Below are 19,976 nucleotides of genomic sequence, written 5' to 3' on the forward strand. Positions count from 1 at the left end.
AATGCCACAAGAGGCAGGCTTGAAAGTGGGTAAGCAAATGTAGACAGGACAGAAAAGTTGAGGGCTCGTCCGGGATTTGAACCCGGGACCTCTCGCACCCAAAGCGAGAATCATACCCCTAGACCAACGAGCCAAAGACATGGGTTTGGACTTTCTTTAGCCTTTCACCACTCTAACTTCACTGAGATGGAGAGCTTGCTTGGCAACTACTTAAGAGAAGCAATACAGGATTAACTCTAAGGGGAGGTTTTGAAAGAGCAGCTTCTTCCGGCACTTCAGGTCCAGACCGTTGGCACCCTAAGCCAGTATCACCCCCCCAAGACCAATGAGCTAAACTGTGGAAACCGGAAGAAGAAAACTGCTTTCGTTTTTAGGGCTGGTTGGGGATTTTAACCTACTCCTTACAGGATCTGAGTTGAATTAAGGTACTCCGCTACAGGGGTATTTCTCGAGAAACACACCACTGTCAGTAATGTGAAGGAAGCTTCTCTGGTAAAGACAATTAACAATGCTTTTCTACAGATAATGATTGCAAGGGAAAACAAAATTGCACTTTTTAGGGCTCATGCAGGATATGAATCTGGGACCGCTCACACCGAAAGCAAACAATCGCACCTCTAGAGCAATGACCCTACTTTCCCTCACTTTCTCTAGGCTGGTAAGATTTTCTCTCTTTTGTAAACCTCCAAATTCCACAGAGTGTTGGCTTATTATGGAAAAACTGACAATAGGTGTATGCGGGGTATTATTCTCGCTCAGGATGAGAGCAAAGGGCCAAAGACAGCACTTGGAGTTCTTACTATCTTTCCGAGTTTCACCACTCAAAATTCGCTGACATGTGCAGCGCTTGCTTGGTACATACCAAACCAAATACCTGGGAGAAGAATCACAAATGAACCGCAAGGGGGGATTTCAAAAGAAGGGGTTCGAGTGGGATTTGCAGTCGGGACCGCTCGTACCCTGAGAACGAATCACACCCCCTAGCCCAATGAGCCAAGCTGATTATGTCAGCAAAATGCCGCTTGTACAATCCATATTTATTCACATGATTCATTATGAGAGCCTGAACGCTGGTATCAGAGCACTTTCAAGCAGTAGGTTACACGCAACTTATAAAAAGTGCAAGAAGGTAACTGCTTTTGCATCCAGGACTCAACTGGGATGGAAACCCATCCCTTAAAGCATCCAACCAGGGAAGAGGTACCTTTGAAAAGGTGTCTCTATAGAAAAACCTTTGTCGGTGACACGGAGCACACTGCTATGATGAACACGCTGCATTGCTTCAAATAACGATGGCGAGGGAATTACAAAATGACAGGGGGTTAGGGCTCGTCCGTGATTTGAACACGGGACCTCTCGCACCCGAAGCGAGAATCATACCCCTAGACCAACGAGCCTTACCTGCTCAACTGCTTGAGGGACATAAGGTTTTCTTTCATGTGTCAACATGCAAATACCTGAAGAAGAAGGCTTATTTGGAGCACATTGACAACAGGTGGCTACAGAAGAAAACTCTGTTTCTCTACAAGACGAGCAAGGGCTCGTCTGTAATCTCTGGCACGCTGATCCAGTCAAGAGCAAGACCCATGTTTTTCTACCGACAGTGATGGCAGGGGAATCCAAAAACAAGGCTTTTCAGGGATCGTCCGGGATTTGAACCCTCTCGCACCCTAAGCGAGAATCATACCCCTAGACCAACGAGCCACGGACTGCACCCTCATGCTGCAGAGAGCTTGCTTGGCACCCACATAGGCAAGTACATAGTGGAAGCACTACAGATTCACCATCACAGGAGCTTTCAAAATACTAGGCTTGTCCGAGATTTAAACCTAGATCCTCTTAATGCCGACATCAAGAGACTTACAAGGAGAAGACTATACACCACATACAAAAGTGGAAGAAGATAACCGTTTTGGTACCGAGGGCTCGCCTGGTATTAATACTCCTCGCATCCTAAGCTTAAATCATACCCCTTGACCAACCAGTGTGTTCTTTGAAAACAACAACGTTGGGCTTGCTTGGATTCCCACTTCTAAAGGCATTCAAGTTGAATTAGGCTACCCTTAGTAGAATGCTTCCGGAGAAACACCTTTGTACGTGACATGAAGCACGCTGCTCTGATAAAGGTCGGGTGCAACGCTCTTGTGCAGATAACGATGGCAAGGGAATTTGAAAGTACAGCTATAAGGGATCACGTGGAATTTGAAGACAGAACATACCCCACCTAAAGAAAGAACCATAGCGCTACACCAACAAGACTACTCTCGGTTACCGTCTTGAAGAGGATACCATTTTTCTGGCTTTTGTAAAGTAACAAATGCCACAAGAGGCAGGCTTGAAAGTGGGTAAGCAAATGTAGACAGGACAGAAAAGTTGAGGGCTCGTCCGGGATTTGAACCCGGGACCTCTCGCACCCAAAGCGAGAATCATACCCCTAGACCAACGAGCCAAAGACATGGGTTTGGACTTTCTTTAGCCTTTCACCACTCTAACTTCACTGAGATGGAGAGCTTGCTTGGCAACTACTTAAGAGAAGCAATACAGGATTAACTCTAAGGGGAGGTTTTGAAAGAGCAGCTTCTTCCGGCACTTCAGGTCCAGACCGTTGGCACCCTAAGCCAGTATCACCCCCCCAAGACCAATGAGCTAAACTGTGGAAACCGGAAGAAGAAAACTGCTTTCGTTTTTAGGGCTGGTTGGGGATTTTAACCTACTCCTTACAGGATCTGAGTTGAATTAAGGTACTCCGCTACAGGGGTATTTCTCGAGAAACACACCACTGTCAGTAATGTGAAGGAAGCTTCTCTGGTAAAGACAATTAACAATGCTTTTCTACAGATAATGATTGCAAGGGAAAACAAAATTGCACTTTTTAGGGCTCATGCAGGATATGAATCTGGGACCGCTCACACCGAAAGCAAACAATCGCACCTCTAGAGCAATGACCCTACTTTCCCTCACTTTCTCTAGGCTGGTAAGATTTTCTCTCTTTTGTAAACCTCCAAATTCCACAGAGTGTTGGCTTATTATGGAAAAACTGACAATAGGTGTATGCGGGGTATTATTCTCGCTCAGGATGAGAGCAAAGGGCCAAAGACAGCACTTGGAGTTCTTACTATCTTTCCGAGTTTCACCACTCAAAATTCGCTGACATGTGCAGCGCTTGCTTGGTACATACCAAACCAAATACCTGGGAGAAGAATCACAAATGAACCGCAAGGGGGGATTTCAAAAGAAGGGGTTCGAGTGGGATTTGCAGTCGGGACCGCTCGTACCCTGAGAACGAATCACACCCCCTAGCCCAATGAGCCAAGCTGATTATGTCAGCAAAATGCCGCTTGTACAATCCATATTTATTCACATGATTCATTATGAGAGCCTGAACGCTGGTATCAGAGCACTTTCAAGCAGTAGGTTACACGCAACTTATAAAAAGTGCAAGAAGGTAACTGCTTTTGCATCCAGGACTCAACTGGGATGGAAACCCATCCCTTAAAGCATCCAACCAGGGAAGAGGTACCTTTGAAAAGGTGTCTCTATAGAAAAACCTTTGTCGGTGACACGGAGCACACTGCTATAATGAACACGCTGCATTGCTTCAAATAACGATGGCGAGGGAATTACAAAATGACAGGGGGTTAGGGCTCGTCTGTGATTTGAACACGGGACCTCTCGCACCCGAAGCGAGAATCAAACCCCTAGACCAACGAGCCTTACCTGCTCAACTGCTTGAGGGACATAAGGTTTTCTTTCATGTGTCAACATGCAAATACCTGAAGAAGAAGGCTTATTTGGAGCACATTGACAACAGGTGGCTACAGAAGAAAACTCTGTTTCTCTACAAGACGAGCAAGGGCTCGTCTGTAATCTCTGGCACGCTGATCCAGTCAAGACCAAGACCCATGTTTTTCTACCGACAGTGATGGCAGGGGAATCCAAAAACAAGGCTTTTCAGGGCTCGTCCGGGATTTGAACCCGGGACCTCTCGCACCCTAAGCGAGAATCATACCCCTAGACCAACGAGCCACGGACTGCACCCTCATGCTGCAGAGAGCTTGCTTGGCACCCACATAGGCAAGTACATAGTGGAAGCACTACAGATTCACCATCACAGGAGCTTTCAAAATACTAGGCTTGTCCGAGATTTAAACCTAGATCCTCTTAATGCCGACATCAAGAGACTTACAAGGAGAAGACTATACACCACATACAAAAGTGGAAGAAGATAACCGTTTTGGTAGCGAGGGCTCACCTGGTATTAATACTCCTCGCATCCTAAGCTTGAATCATACCCCTTGACCAACCAGTGTGTTCTTTGAAAACAACAACGTTGGGCTTGCTTGGATTCCCACTTCTAAAGGCATCCAAGTTGAATTAGGCTACCCTTAGTAGAATGCTTCCGGAGAAACACCTTTGTACGTGACATGAAGCACGCTTCTCTGATAAAGGTCGGGTGCAACGCTCTTGTGCAGATAACGATGGCAAGGGAATTTGAAAGTACAGCTATAAGGGATCACGTGGAATTTGAAGACAGAACATCCCCCACCTAAAGAAAGAACCATAGCGCTACACCAACAAGACTACTCTAGGTTACCGTCTTGAAGAGGATACCATTTTTCTGGCTTTTGTAAAGTAACAAATGCCACAAGAGGCAGGCTTGAAAGTGGGTAAGCAAATGTAGACAGGACAGAAAAGTTGAGGGCTCGTCCGGGATTTGAACCCGGGACCTCTCGCACCCAAAGCGAGAATCATACCCCTAGACCAACGAGCCAAAGACATGGGTTTGGACTTTCTTTAGCCTTTCACCACTCTAACTTCACTGAGATGGAGAGCTTGCTTGGCAACTACTTAAGAGAAGCAATACAGGATTAACTCTAAGGGGAGGTTTTGAAAGAGCAGCTTCTTCCGGCACTTCAGGTCCAGACCGTTGGCACCCTAAGCCAGTATCACCCCCCCAAGACCAATGAGCTAAACTGTGGAAACCGGAAGAAGAAAACTGCTTTCGTTTTTAGGGCTGGTTGGGGATTTTAACCTACTCCTTACAGGATCTGAGTTGAATTAAGGTACTCCGCTACAGGGGTATTTCTCGAGAAACACACCACTGTCAGTAATGTGAAGGAAGCTTCTCTGGTAAAGACAATTAACAATGCTTTTCTACAGATAATGATTGCAAGGGAAAACAAAATTGCACTTTTTAGGGCTCATGCAGGATATGAATCTGGGACCGCTCACACCGAAAGCAAACAATCGCACCTTTAGAGCAATGACCCTACTTTCCCTCACTTTCTCTAGGCTAAACCTCCAAATTCCACAGAGTGTTGGCTTATTATGGAAAAACTGACAATAGGTGTATGCGGAGTATTATTCTCGCTCAGATTGAGAGCAAAGGGCCAAAGACAGCACTTGGAGTTCTTACTATCTTTCCGAGTTTCACCACTCAAAATTCGCTGACATGTGCAGCGCTTGCTTGGTACATACCAAACCAAATACCTGGGAGAAGAATCACAAATGAACTAGACCAACGAGCCAAAGACATGATTTTGAACTTTCTTTAGCCTTTCACCACTCTAACTTCACTGAGATGGAGAGCTTGCTTGGCAACTACTTAAGAGAAGCAATACAGGATTAACTCTAAGGGGAGGTTTTGAAAGAGCAGCTTCTTCCGGCACTTCAGGTCCAGACCGTTGGCACCCTAAGCCAGTATCACCCCCCCAAGACCAATGAGCTAAACTGTGGAAACCGGAAGAAGAAAACTGCTTTCGTTTTTAGGGCTGGTTGGGGATTTTAACCTACTCCTTACAGGAGCTGAGTTGAATTAAGGTACTCCGCTACAGGGGTATTTCTCGAGAAACACACCACTGTCAATAATGTGAAGGAAGCTTCTCTGGTAAAGACAATTAACAATGCTTTTCTACAGATAATGATTGCAAGGGAAAACAAAATTGCACTTTTTAGGGCTCATGCAGGATATGAATCTGGGACCGCTCACACCGAAAGCAAACAATCGCACCTCTAGAGCAATGACCCTACTTTCCCTCACTTTCTCTAGGCTGGTAAGATTTTCTCTCTTTTGTAAACCTCCAAATTCCACAGAGTGTTGGCTTTTTATGGAAAAACTGACAATAGGTGTATGCGGGGTATTATTCTCGCTCAGGATGAGAGCAAAGGGCCAAAGACAGCACTTGGAGTTCTTACTATCTTTCCGAGTTTCACCACTCAAAATTCGCTGACATGTGCAGCGCTTGCTTGGTACATACCAAACCAAATACCTGGGAGAAGAATCACAAATGAACCGCAAGGGGGGATTTCAAAAGAAGGGGTTCGAGTGGGATTTGCAGTCGGGACCGCTCGTACCCTGAGAACGAATCACACCCCCTAGCCCAATGAGCCAAGCTGATTATGTCAGCAAAATGCCGCTTGTACAATCCATATTTATTCACATGATTCATTATGAGAGCCTGAACGCTGGTATCAGAGCACTTTCAAGCAGTAGGTTACACGCAACTTATAAAAAGTGCAAGAAGGTAACTGCTTTTGCATCCAGGACTCAACTGGGATGGAAACCCATCCCTTAAAGCATCCAACCAGGGAAGAGGTACCTTTGAAAAGGTGTCTCTATAGAAAAACCTTTGTCGGTGACACGGAGCACACTGCTATGATGAACACGCTGCATTGCTTCAAATAACGATGGCGAGGGAATTACAAAATGACAGGGGGTTAGGGCTCGTCTGTGATTTGAACACGGGACCTCTCGCACCCGAAGCGAGAATCATACCCCTAGACCAACGAGCCTTACCTGCTCACTGTTTGAGGGACATAAGGTTTTCTTTCATGTGTCAACATGCAAATACCTGAAGAAGAAGGCTTATTTGGAGCACATTGACAACAGGTGGCTACAGAAGAAAACTCTGTTTCTCTACAAGACGAGCAAGGGCTCGTCTGTAATCTCTGACACGCTGATCCAGTCAAGACCAAGACCCATGTTTTTCTACCGACAGTGATGGCAGGGGAATCCAAAAAAAAGGCTTTTCAGGGCTCGTCCGGGATTTGAACCCGGGACCTCTCGCACCCTAAGCGAGAATCATACCCCTAGACCAACGAGCCACGGACTGCACACTCATGCTGCAGAGAGCTTGCTTGGCACCCACATAGGCAAGTACATAGTGGAAGCACTACAGATTCACCATCACAGGAGCTTTCAAAATACTAGGCTTGTCCGAGATTTAAACCTAGATCCTCTTAAGGCCGACATCAAGAGACTTACAAGGAGAAGACTATACACCACATACAAAAGTGGAAGAAGATAACCGTTTTGGTACCGAGGGCTCGCCTGGTATTAATACTCCTCGCATCCTAAGCTTGAATCATACCCCTTGACCAACCAGTGTGTTCTTTGAAAACAACAACGTTGGGCTTGCTTGAAATCCCACTTCTAAAGGCATCCAAGTTGAATTAGGCTACCCTTAGTAGAATGCTTCCGGAGAAACACCTTTGTACGTGACATGAAGCACGCTGCTCTGATAAAGGTCGGGTGCAACGCTCTTGTGCAGATAACGATGGCAAGGGAATTTGAAAGTACAGCTATAAGGGATCACGTGGAATTTGAAGACAGAACATACCCCACCTAAAGAAAGAACCATACCGCTACACCAACAAGACTACTCTCGGTTACCGTCTTGAAGAGGATACCATTTTTCTGGCTTTTGTAAAGTAACAAATGCCACAAGAGGCAGGCTTGAAAGTGGGTAAGCAAATGTAGACAGGACAGAAAAGTTGAGGGCTCGTCTGGGATTTGAACCCGGGACCTCTCGCACCCAAAGCGAGAATAATACCCCTAGACCAACAAGCCAAAGACATGGGTTTGGACTTTCTTTAGCCTTTCACCACTCTAACTTCACTGAGATGGAGAGCTTGCTTGGCAACTACTTAAGAGAAGCAATACAGGATTAACTCTAAGGGGAGGTTTTGAAAGAGCAGCTTCTTCCGGCACTTCAGGTCCAGACCGTTGGCACCCTAAGCCAGTATCACCCCCCCCAAGACCAATGAGCTAAACTGTGGAAACCGGAAGAAGAAAACTGCTTTTGTTTTTAGGGCTGGTTGGGGATTTTAACCTACTCCTTACAGGATCTGAGTTGAATTAAGGTACTCCGCTACAGGGGTATTTCTCGAGAAACACACCACTGTCAGTAATGTGAAGGAAGCTTCTCTGGTAAAGACAATTAACAATGCTTTTCTACAGATAATGATTGCAAGGGAAAACAAATTTGCACTTTTTAGGGCTCATGCAGGATATGAATCTGGGACCGCTCACACCGAAAGCAAACAATCGCACCTCTAGAGCAATGACCCTACTTTCCCTCACTTTCTCTAGGCTGGTAAGATTTTCTCTCTTTTGTAAACCTCCAAATTCCACAGAGTGTTGGCTTATTATGGAAAAACTGACAATAGGTGTATGCGGGGTATTATTCTCGCTCAGGATGAGAGCAAAGGGCCAAAGACAGCACTTGGAGTTCTTACTATGTTTCCGAGTTTCACCACTCAAAATTCGCTGACATGTGCAGCGCTTGCTTGGTACATACCAAACCAAATACCTGGGAGAAGAATCACAAATGAACCGCAAGGGGGGATTTCAAAAGAAGGGGTTCGAGTGGGATTTGCAGTCGGGACCGCTCGTACCCTGAGAACGAATCACACCCCCTAGCCCAATGAGCCAAGCTGATTATGTCAGCAAAATGCCGCTTGTACAATCCATATTTATTCACATGATTCATTATGAGAGCCTGAACGCTGGTATCAGAGCACTTTCAAGCAGTAGGTTACACGCAACTTATAAAAAGTGCAAGAAGGTAACTGCTTTTGCATCCAGGACTCAACTGGGATGGAAACCCATCCCTTAAGGCAGGGGTCGGCAACCTCCGGCACTCCAGCTGTTGTGAAACTACAACTCCCAGCATGCATACTTGCTCTGCTGTTCTCAGAATTCCCATAGTAATGGATGGAGCATGCTGGGAATTGTAGTTTCACAACAGCTGGAGTGCCGAAGGTTGCTGACCCCTGCCTTAAGGCATCCAACCAGGGAAGAGGTACCTTTGAAAAGGTGTCTCTATAGAAAAACCTTTGTCGGTGACACGGAGCACACTGCTATGATGAACACGCTGCATTGCTTCAAATAACGATGGCGAGGGAATTACAAAATGACAGGGGGTTAGGGCTCGTCCGTGATTTGAACACGGGACCTCTCGCACCCGAAGCGAGAATCATACCCCTAGACCAACGAGACTTACCTGCTCAACTGCTTGAGGGACATAAGGTTTTCTTTCATGTGTCAACATGCAAATACCTGAAGAAGAAGGCTTATTTGGAGCACCTTGACAACAGCTGGCTACAGAATAAAACTCTGTTTCTCTACAAGACGAGCAAGGGCTCGTCTGTAATCTCTGGCACGCTGATCCAGTCAAGACCAAGACCCATGTTTTTCTACCGACAGTGATGGCAGGGAAATCCAAAAACAAGGCTTTTCAGGGCTCGTCCGGGATTTGAACCCGGGACCTCTCGCACCCTAAGCGAGAATCATACCCCTAGACCAACGAGCCACGGACTGCACCCTCATGCTGCAGAGAGCTTGCTTGGCACCCACATAGGCAAGTACATAGTGGAAGCACTACAGATTCACCATCACAGGAGCTTTCAAAATACTAGGCTTGTCTGAGATTTAAACCTAGATCCTATTAATGCCGACATCAAGAGACTTACAAGGAGAAGACTATACACCACATACAAAAGTGGAAGAAGATAACCGTTTTGGTAACGAGGGCTCGCCTGGTATTAATACTCCTCGCATCCTAAGCTTGAATCATACCCCTTGACCAACCAGTGTGTTCTTTGAAAACAACAACGTTGGGCTTGCTTGGATTCCCACTTCTAAAGGCATCCAAGTTGAATTAGGCTACCCTTAGTAGAATGCTTCCGGAGAAACACCTTTGTACGTGACATGAAGCACGCTGCTCTGATAAAGGTCGGGTGCAACGCTCTTGTGCAGATAACGATGGCAAGGGAATTTGAAAGTACAGCTATAAGGGATCACGTGGAATTTGAAGACAGAACATACCCCACCTAAAGAAAGAACCATACCGCTACACCAACAAGACTACTCTCGGTTACCGTCTTGAAGAGGATACCATTTTTCTGGCTTTTGTAAAGTAACAAATGCCACAAGAGGCAGGCTTGAAAAAGGGTAAGCAAATGTAGACAGGACAGAAAAGTTGAGGGCTCGTCCGGGATTTGAACCCAGGACCTCTCGCACCCAAAGCGAGAATCATACCCCTAGACCAACGAGCCAAAGACATGGGCTTGGACTTTCTTTAGCCTTTCACCACTCTAACTTCACTGAGATGGAGAGCTTGCTTGGCAACTACTTAAGAGAAGCAATACAGGATTAACTCTAAGGGGAGGTTTTGAAAGAGCAGCTTCTTCCGGCACTTCAGGTCCAGACCGTTGGCACCCTAAGCCAGTATCACCCCCCCAAGACCAATGAGCTAAACTGTGGAAACCGGAAGAAGAAAACTGCTTTTGTTTTTAGGGCTGGTTGGGGATTTTAACCTACTCCTTACAGGATCTGAGTTGAATTAAGGTACTCCGCTACAGGGGTATTTCTCGAGAAACACACCACTGTCAGTAATGTGAAGGAAGCTTCTCTGGTAAAGACAATTAACAATGCTTTTCTACAGATAATGATTGCAAGGGAAAACAAAATTGCACTTTTTAGGGCTCATGCAGGATATGAATCTGGGACCGCTCACACCGAAAGCAAACAATCGCACCTCTAGAGCAATGACCCTACTTTCCCTCACTTTCTCTAGGCTGGTAAGATTTTCTCTCTTTTGTAAACCTCCAAATTCCACAGAGTGTTGGCTTATTATGGAAAAACTGACAATAGGTGTATGCGGGGTATTATTCTCGCTCAGGATGAGAGCAAAGGGCCAAAGACAGCACTTGGAGTTCTTACTATCTTTCCGAGTTTCACCACTCAAAATTCGCTGACATGTGCAGCGCTTGCTTGGTACATACCAAACCAAATACCTGGGAGAAGAATCACAAATGAACCGCAAGGGGGGATTTCAAAAGAAGGGGTTCGAGTGGGATTTGCAGTCGGGACCGCTCGTACCCTGAGAACGAATCACACCCCCTAGCCCAATGAGCCAAGCTGATTATGTCAGCAAAATGCCGCTTGTACAATCCATATTTATTCACATGATTCATTATGAGAGCCTGAACGCTGGTATCAGAGCACTTTCAAGCAGTAGGTTACACGCAACTTATTAAAGTGCAAGAAGGTAACTGCTTTTGCATCCAGGACTCAACTGGGATGGAAACCCATCCCTTAAGGCATCCAACCAGGGAAGAGGTACCTTTGAAAAGGTGTCTCTATAGAAAAACCTTTGTCGGTGACACGGAGCACACTGCTATGATGAACACGCTGCATTGCTTCAAATAACGATGGCGAGGGAATTACAAAATGACAGGGGGTTAGGGCTCGTCCGTGATTTGAACACGGGACCTCTCGCACCCGAAGCGAGAATCATACCCCTAGACCAACGAGCCTTACCTGCTCAATTGCTTGAGGGAATTATGCTGTACAGCCTCTCTGGGGGGTGCATTTCTTCTGTAACTGGGGCTACTATGTCAGCCCCAGTTACAGGAGAAATCAACAGTGAAAAAAAAAAAGAAAAAGTGAAGTAAATGTCCCCCAGAGTTCTTGTATGACTTTATGGGGGACGAAAAGTGTAAAAAAAAAATAAATAAAAAATAAAGGGTTGAAAAAATAAAATAAAAAAAAGTTTCACATGTAAAAAAAAAAGTCCCCAAGTAAGGAATAAAAAAAAATGTTAAAAATAGAAAAAATAAAATAAAATAGACATATTTGGTATTGCCGCGTCCGTAAAAACCAGCTCTATAAACATATCACATGACCTAACCCCTCGGGTGAACACCGTAAAAAAAAAAAAAATGTGTCAAAACAAGCAATTTTTGTCACCTTGCATCACAAAAGGTGCAACACCAAGTGATCAAAAACGCGTATGTCCCACAAAATGGTACCAATAAAACCGTCACCTCATCCCGCAAAAAATGAGCCCCTACATAAGAAAATCTCTCAGAAAAAAAAAAAACTATAGCTCTTAGAACATGGAGACACTAAAACATCATTTTTTGGTTTCAAAAATGCTATTATTGTGTTAAAGTGAAACAAATAAAAAAAGTATACATATTAGGTATTGCCGCGTCCGTAAAAACCAGCTCTATAAAAATATCACATGAGCTAACCCCTCAGGTGAACACTGTAAAAAAAAAAAAAATGTGTCAAAACAAGCAATTTTTGTCACCTTGCATCACAAAAGGTGCAACACCAAGTGATCAAAAACGCGTATGTCCCACAAAATGGTACCAATAAAACCGTCACCTCATCCCTCAAAAAATGAGCCCCTACATAAGAAAATCTCTCAAAAAATAAAAAAACTATAGCTCTCAGAACATGGACACATTAAAACATAATTTTTTTGTTTCAAAAATGCTATTATTGTGTAAAACTTTAATAAATGAGAAAAAGTATACATATTAGGTATCGCCACGTCCGTAACAATCTGATTTATAAAAATGTAACTTGACTGAACCCCTCAGGTGAACGCTGTAAAAATAAATAAATAGAAACTGTGCTAAAACAACCAATTTTTTGGTCACCTTGCCCCATAAAGTGTTATAATGAATGATCAAAAAATCATATGTACCCAAAAATAGTACTAATAAAACTGGCACCTCATACCCTAGTTTCCAAAATGGGGTCACTTCTTGGGAGTTTCTACTGTAAGGGTGCATCAGGGGGCTTCAAATGGGACATGGCATCTAAAAACCATGTGGAGTTCCTTTCCTTCTGCGCCCTGCCGTGTGCCCATACAGCAGTTTATGACCACATGTGGGGTGTTTCTGTAAACCGCAGAATCTGGGTAATAAATATTGAGTTTTGTTTGGCTGTTAACCATCGATGTGTTAAAGAAAAAATTGGATTAAAATGGAAAATCTGCCAAAAAAGGGAAATTTAAAAATTTGATCTCCATTTTCCTTTAATTCTTGTGGAACGCCTAAAGGGTTAACAAAGTTTGTAAAATCGGTTTTGAATACCTTGAGGGGTGTATTTTCTACAATTGGGTCATTTATGGGGGTATCCACTATGTAGGCCCCACAAACTGACTTCAGACCTGAACTGGTCCATAAAAAGTGGGTTTTGGCAATTTTCTTAAAAATTTGAAGAATTGCTTCTAAACTTCTAAGCCTTCTAACGTCCTAAAAAAATAAAAAGACATTTCCAAAATTATGCCAACATAAAGTAGACATATAGGGAATGTTAAGTAATAAATATTTTATGAGGTATCACTTTCTGTTTTAAAAGCAGAGAAATTGAAATTTAGAAAATTGCAAATTTTTCAAATTTTTGGGTAAATTTGGGATTTTTTCATAAATAAAGGTGAAATATTTTGACTCAAATTTATGACTATCATGAAGTACAATGTGTCACGGGAAAACAATCTCTGAATGACTTGGATAAATAAAGGCGTTCCAAAGTTATTACCACATAAAGTGAGATATGTCAGTTTTGCTAAATTAGGCCTGGTCAGGAAGGGGGCAAATGGCCCAGATGGCAAGTGGTTAACAATGCTTTTCTACAGATAATGATTGCAAGGGAAAACAAAATTGCACTTTTTAGGGCTCATGCAGGATATGAATCTGGGACCGCTCACACTGAAAGCAAACAATCGCACCTCTAGAGCAATGACCCTACTTTCCCTCACTTTCTCTAGGCTGGTAAGATTTTCTCTCTTTTGTAAACCTCCAAATTCCACAGAGTGTTGGCTTATTATGGAAAAACTGACAATAGGTGTATGCGGGGTATTATTCTCGCTCAGGATGAGAGCAAAGGGCCAAAGAAAGCACTTGGAGTTCTTACTATCTTTCCGAGTTTCACCACTAAAAAGTCGCTGACATGTGCAGCACTTGCTTGGTACATACCAAACCAATTACCTGGGAGAAGAATCACAAATGAACCGCAAGGGGGGATTTCAAAAGAAGGGGTTCGAGTGGGATTTGCAGTCGGGACCTCTCGTACCCTGAGAACGAATCACACCCCCTAGCCCAATGAGCCAAGCTGATTATGTCAGGAAAATGCCGCTTGTACAATCCATATTTATTCACATGATTCATTATGAGAGCCTGAACGCTGGCATCAGAGCACTTTCAAGCAGTAGGTTACACGCAACTTATAAAAAGTGCAAGAAGGTAACTGCTTTTGCATCCAGGACTCAACTAGGATGGAAACCCATCCCTTAAAGCATCCAACCAGGGAAGAGGTACCTTTGAAAAGGTGTCTCTATAGAAAAACCTTTGTCGGTGACACGGAACACACTGCTATGATGAACACGCTGCATTGCTTCAAATAACGATGGCGAGGGAATTACAAAATGACAGGGGGTTAGGGCTCGTCCGTGATTTGAACACGGGACCTCTCGCACCCGAAGTGAGAATCATACCCCTAGACCAACGAGCCTAACCTTCTTAACTGCTTGAGGGACATAAGGTTTTCTTTCATGTGTCAACATGCAAATACCTGAAGAAGAAGGCTTATTTAGAGCACATTGACAACAGGTGGCTACAGAAGAAAACTCTGTTTCTCTACAAGACGAGCAAGGGCTCGTCTGTAATCTCTGGCACGCTGATCCAGTCAAGACCAAGACCCATGGTTTTCTACCGACAGTGATATCCAAAAACAAGGTTTTGCAGGGCTCATCCAGGATTTGAACCCGGGACCTCTCGCACCCTAAGCGAGAATCATACCCCTAGAGCTTGCTTGGCACCCACATAGGCAAGTACATAGTGGAAGCACTACAGATTTACCATCACAGGAGCTTTCAAAATACTAGGCTTGTCCGAGATTTAAACCTAGATCCTCTTAATGCCGACATCAAGAGACTTACAAGGAGAAGACTATACACCACATACAAAAGTGGAAGAAGATAACCGTTTTGGTACCGAGGGCTCGCCTGGTATTAATACTCCTCGCATCCTAAGCTTGAATCATACCCCTTGACCAACCAGTGTGTTCTTTGAAAACAACAACGTTGGGCTTGCTTGGATTCCCACTTCTAAAGGCATCCAAGTTAAATTAGGCTACCCTTAGTAGAATGCTTCCGGAGAAACACCTTTGTACGTGACATGAAGCACGCTGCTCTGATAAAGGTTGGGTGCAACGCTCTTGTGCAGATAACGATGGCAAGGGAATTTGAAAGTACAGCTATAAGGGATCACGTGGAATTTGAAGACAGAACATCCCGCACCTAAAGAAAGAACCATACCGCTACACCAACAAGACTACTCTCGGTTACCGTCTTGAAGAGGATACCATTTTTCTGGCTTTTGTAAAGTAACAATTGCTACAAGAGGCAGGCTTGAAAGTGGGTAAGCAAATGTAGACAGGACAGAGAAGTTGAGGGCTCGTCTGGGATTTTAACCCGGGACCTCTCGCGAGAATCATACCCCTAGACCAACAAGCCAAAGACATGGGTTTGGGTTTTCTTTAGCGTCTCACCACTCTAACTTCACTGAGATGGAGCGCTTGCTTGGTACCTACAACGGCAACTACTTAAGAGAAGCAATACAGGATTAACTCTAAGGGGAGTTTTTGAAAGAGCAGCTTCTTCGGTTTCAGACCGTTTGCACCCTAAGCCAGTATCACCCCCCCCCCCCCCAAGACCAATGAGCTAAACTGTCTGTTTTGGAAATTTTATTAGGATGTGTATTTAATATATTGTGTATTGTCATCATGTCTCTCAGTGTCAGGGTAAATCATTGGAGTGGATATCTTCCCATGTATTTCCTGTCACAGCTGCTGGGCGCAGAGGTCTCCGTCGGCGAATGGTCCACGTGCCAAGCACTGGGCTGTGGGCCGGGGGAGACTGATGTGTTCAGCAGAGCAGTGTTTTGTTGGCTGATGTATGGACGCCGGCTAGGGCCCCCGCGCAAGACGCGGATTTATTATCTTGGCGTGGATGCATTTGTTAAGAGAACAATATATTAAAGGAACGTGCGTTTGTTGTCTCTATCAGCCGCTGGAGATAATGACGTTGTCCTGTAAATAAACATGCATGAGGATCATAGTAACTTTATCTGGCATTGATCACTGAGCAAGGCTAGATAAAGTTCGCTCCAGTGGTTATTGTATACATGTGTTTGTGAGCTGGCTATGTTCTCATCTTCCTATGTCATCACTTCCTGTATCCTCGTCTTGGGCTAGCCCCTTTTACACCTTTTTTGAGTAAATAAAAGAAACAGACTGGGCAGGGAGGAGGGGGAGTTGCTCAGAATTCAATCAAGATGGTAACACCTGGGTCTGTCTCTGACTGTGGTTGAGGGAAGAGAGATTTTCCTATTTCTTTACACAAAGTTTGATGCGAGCAGATTACAACTATTAATATTTCTACAACAGTTTGGCGAGCTAGGAAGGATTCAACTGATTTTTTTCTCTGCACAGCAGGTAAAAGGGAGGGGATAGTAAACTGTAGTTTTGTCTGCTGCGTCAGAGAAAATTTCTGCTTGTTAAAGAACATTTTTCACTCTATTTGTGTAAGGATAAGGTAAGAGTTTTTCCGTTGTGTAGTTTTTGGTCGATCTGAGTTGATTGTACAGAGATTGTGATGTGTGTGCTGAGCAGTACAGGGTATTGTGTTTTTTTTGTAACTTCTTAACTTTTATATTACTGTGATCTTGTAAGAGGAAGTTTTGTGCTGGATATCAGTTGAGTGTTCGGTTATGGTATAGCTCAGTGACCAGTCTGATACAGGAATCATTGTGTGAACATTAGTCGCAGTTTAGCGGTGAAATCGTCCTATAGTTGATGATTCTGCTTAATGTTTGTATATCTGTGGCTGTTACACTGAATTGTAGACTTGTTTGGCATAATTAATACAGGTATTACAGTGAAGAAAGGAGGTGCTTGGTACCAGTGTTTTGTTTTCTTGTGCAATGGAAAGTATTTTTAAAGAAGTTGCAAAATTGAAGGATACGGCGGCCATTCTTCAGGCTATGCAGGGATCTACTGATCCATGGCTGCAGGCTCAGAATTGTGTAGCAAACCTGATCGGTACCAAAAATTGGCGTAAAAGGAAAAGCATTTTTGCTGCTGGGTGGATAGCGGATAAATATCAGGAGTCTTGTAGGTTGAAGCTGAGTTTGGAAGGAGAAGTGGAAGATTTAAAAGGGGAAATTGTTAAATTGAGAACTCGTGTCCAGAAGGCAGCTGAAGCTAGCGCTAATTATGAATGTACTGTGAGGTATAATACTGAGCTGCGCAAGGAAAATTTATGTTTATCTGAAAGCCTGACGCATGCACAGGGTGCTGTAAGGGAATTGCCAGAGTTATTGAAACAACCGTTGGAGAGTAATGTGTCTGGGATTAGAGGAAATGTATGGGCCGTAAGCATGGAGAAGTCTGAGGACTGTGGGTCGCATGGTGGATCTGAATCAGGGATTGAGATGGACAATGTGTCTGACCCTGGAGTTGGAAGTATTAACACAAGGCCAGAAGATTCCTCAGATGAGTCCGTGGTAAGTGGACTCAATACAGATAGGAGTGTGGGATCTAGTCATGGTGAGATGGTTAATGTTGTGCGCCAAGTCAAATCACCATGTGACCAGACAAGGTATTGTGCAGGGAGGCAAGCTATTTGTTGTTTTGCATGCAGGGAATACGGGCACATTGCACGATATTGTAACGTTGCTAATGGCAACAGACACAGGTATGTTAAGTACCCCAGAACCACACCTAGAAGTAAAGTGGTTTATTCAGCAAGGTGGGGTAATGGTCCCAGACATGCTTCTTTGCAAAGGCAGAGAACCCAGGGACAGCCAAGGTCATTTATCAATGAAGCAGATTTTAAATCACAATATGAACGGTTAAAATTTGAAAATGTGAAGCTCAGAGAGGAAAGAGATCAGTTCCTGGAATTCAGTAGAGTTTCTAATTTTTGTGTGCCAAAGAAGGGTAAATTAAGGTCTTTATCTAAGACCTAATTTAAATAGATTTTTCCCTTCCCCTAGGAAAAAAAGGTTTTGGGACCTTGTAATGTTAAATCCTGCTTCTCTGGTAAAATGAATCTGAAGCTGTTTGGGGCTGGGCAAATTAACATTTCAATGACTGGGTGGGTAGAAATTCTCCTGTACGGTCTCAGGTGAACCCTTAAGATATTGATTTGTTAATTCAGTCCTATACAGTTGAATGTGTTCCAGAGGGTTTTTGTTTTTGTATTTGGGTCTCAGTTTTAAGTTAACATGAACTTTTTACTGAGTCTCAATGTTTCTAACGAGACTGTCTGTAACTGAAGTTTTCTATGTTGTTTGTCTTTCTCTCCTGTTTACATTTTTCTTCTTTTGCTAATCCATTTTTATTTTTAGGTTTTATTGTTGTAATCAAGTTTTTTCCTTTTTTATTTTTGTCTATTTTTGTTTGGGTATTTCTTTGATTAATTTCTTCTTTCACTAATCCATTTTTATTTTTTAGGTTTTTATTGAAGTTTCTTTCAGTTTTTTCTTATTTACCAACCCATTTTTATTTTTAGTCTATTATTAATTTTTTCCTTTTCCATATTTTGGCGCTTTTCTCTTTTTCTTTCTTTTTCTCTTTCTTTCCCTCTCTCTTCTCTGTACATTTGGTTAGGAGTACTGGGGGTCTCATGATATTGTGTGTGAACTACTGTCTGAATTCAAGGGTTGCTGCTGAGCGAGAGGTTTTTGATCAGTCACTGCAAAAAGTACTTTGTGTGCTGTTCAGCTTGACTATATAGAATGATATCGGCAAAGGAAAGTGAGTTGATGAGCTTTTTTTAAGGAGAAAAGGTGATATACACTGCTCAAAAAAATAAAGGGAACACTTAAACAACACAATGTAACTACAAGTCAATCACACTTCTGTGAAATCAAACTGTCCACTTAGGAAGCAACACTGAGTGACAATCAATTTCACATGCTGTTGTGCAAATGGGATAGACAACAGGTGGAAATGATAGGCAATTAGCAAGACACCCCCAATAAAGGAGTGGTTCTGCAAGTGGTGAGCACAGACAACTTCTCAGTTCCTATGCTTCCTGGCTGATGTTTTGGTCACTTTTGAATGCTGGCGGTGCTTTCACTCTAGTGGTAGCATGAGACTGAGTCTACAACCCACACAAGTGGCTCAGGTAGTGCAGCTTATCCAGGATGGCACATCAATGCGAGCTGTGGCAAGAAGGTTTGCTGTGTCTGTCAGCGTAGTGTCCAGAGCATGGAGGCGCTACCAGGAGACAGGCCAGTACATCAGGAGACGTGGAGGAGGCCGTAGGAGGGCAACAACCCAGCAGCAGGACCGCTACCTCCGCCTATGTGCAAGGAGGAACAGGAGGAGCACTGCCAGAGCCCTGCAAAATGACCTCCAGCAGGCCACAAATGTGCATGTGTCTGCTCAAACGGTCAGAAACAGACTCCATGAGGGTGATATGAGGGCCCGACGTCCACAGGTGGGGGTTGTGCTTACAGCCCAACACCGTGCAGGACGTTTGGCATTTGCCAGAGAACACCAAGATTGGCAAATTCACCACTGGCGCCCTGTGCTCTTCACAGATGAAAGCAGGTTCACACTGAGCACATGTGACAGACGTGACAGAGTCTTGAGACGCCGTGGAGAACGTTCTGCTGCCTGCAACATCCTCCAGCATGACCGGTTTGGCATTGGGTCAGTAATGGTGTCGGGTGGCATTTCTTTGGAGGGCCGCACAGCCCTCCATGTGCTCGCCAGAGGTAGCCTGACTGCCATTAGGTACCGAGATGAGATCCTCAGACCCCTTGTGAGACCATATGCTGGTGCGGTTGGCCCTGGGTTCCTCATAATGCAAGACAATGCTAGA

General features: G+C 44.1%; 12 non-coding genes across 12 annotated transcripts; all 12 read right to left on the reverse strand.

The window, feature by feature from the left end:
* Positions 1–61: 61 nt before the first annotated feature.
* Positions 62–133, reverse strand: TRNAP-UGG. Its single transcript has one exon. It is a non-coding gene; the product is annotated as a tRNA-Pro (tRNA).
* A 1,192-nt stretch (positions 134–1,325) lies between these two features.
* Positions 1,326–1,397, reverse strand: TRNAP-CGG. The gene has a single exon. It is a non-coding gene; the product is annotated as a tRNA-Pro (tRNA).
* A 980-nt stretch (positions 1,398–2,377) lies between these two features.
* Positions 2,378–2,449, reverse strand: TRNAP-UGG. Its single transcript has one exon. It is a non-coding gene; the product is annotated as a tRNA-Pro (tRNA).
* A 1,505-nt stretch (positions 2,450–3,954) lies between these two features.
* Positions 3,955–4,026, reverse strand: TRNAP-AGG. The gene has a single exon. It is a non-coding gene; the product is annotated as a tRNA-Pro (tRNA).
* A 673-nt stretch (positions 4,027–4,699) lies between these two features.
* TRNAP-UGG lies at positions 4,700–4,771 on the reverse strand. Its single transcript has one exon. It is a non-coding gene; the product is annotated as a tRNA-Pro (tRNA).
* Positions 4,772–6,720: 1,949 nt separating this feature from the next.
* Positions 6,721–6,792, reverse strand: TRNAP-CGG. The gene has a single exon. It is a non-coding gene; the product is annotated as a tRNA-Pro (tRNA).
* Positions 6,793–7,032: 240 nt separating this feature from the next.
* On the reverse strand, positions 7,033–7,104 carry TRNAP-AGG. The gene has a single exon. It is a non-coding gene; the product is annotated as a tRNA-Pro (tRNA).
* Positions 7,105–9,208: 2,104 nt separating this feature from the next.
* On the reverse strand, positions 9,209–9,280 carry TRNAP-CGG. The gene has a single exon. It is a non-coding gene; the product is annotated as a tRNA-Pro (tRNA).
* Positions 9,281–9,521: 241 nt separating this feature from the next.
* On the reverse strand, positions 9,522–9,593 carry TRNAP-AGG. The gene has a single exon. It is a non-coding gene; the product is annotated as a tRNA-Pro (tRNA).
* A 673-nt stretch (positions 9,594–10,266) lies between these two features.
* Positions 10,267–10,338, reverse strand: TRNAP-UGG. Its single transcript has one exon. It is a non-coding gene; the product is annotated as a tRNA-Pro (tRNA).
* A 1,191-nt stretch (positions 10,339–11,529) lies between these two features.
* Positions 11,530–11,601, reverse strand: TRNAP-CGG. Its single transcript has one exon. It is a non-coding gene; the product is annotated as a tRNA-Pro (tRNA).
* Positions 11,602–14,521: 2,920 nt separating this feature from the next.
* Positions 14,522–14,593, reverse strand: TRNAP-CGG. Its single transcript has one exon. It is a non-coding gene; the product is annotated as a tRNA-Pro (tRNA).
* Between the last annotated feature and the right edge of the window lie 5,383 nt (positions 14,594–19,976).

Source organism: Bufo bufo, chromosome 6, assembly GCF_905171765.1.
Source record: "Bufo bufo chromosome 6, aBufBuf1.1, whole genome shotgun sequence".
Lineage (NCBI taxonomy): Eukaryota > Metazoa > Chordata > Amphibia > Anura > Bufonidae > Bufo > Bufo bufo.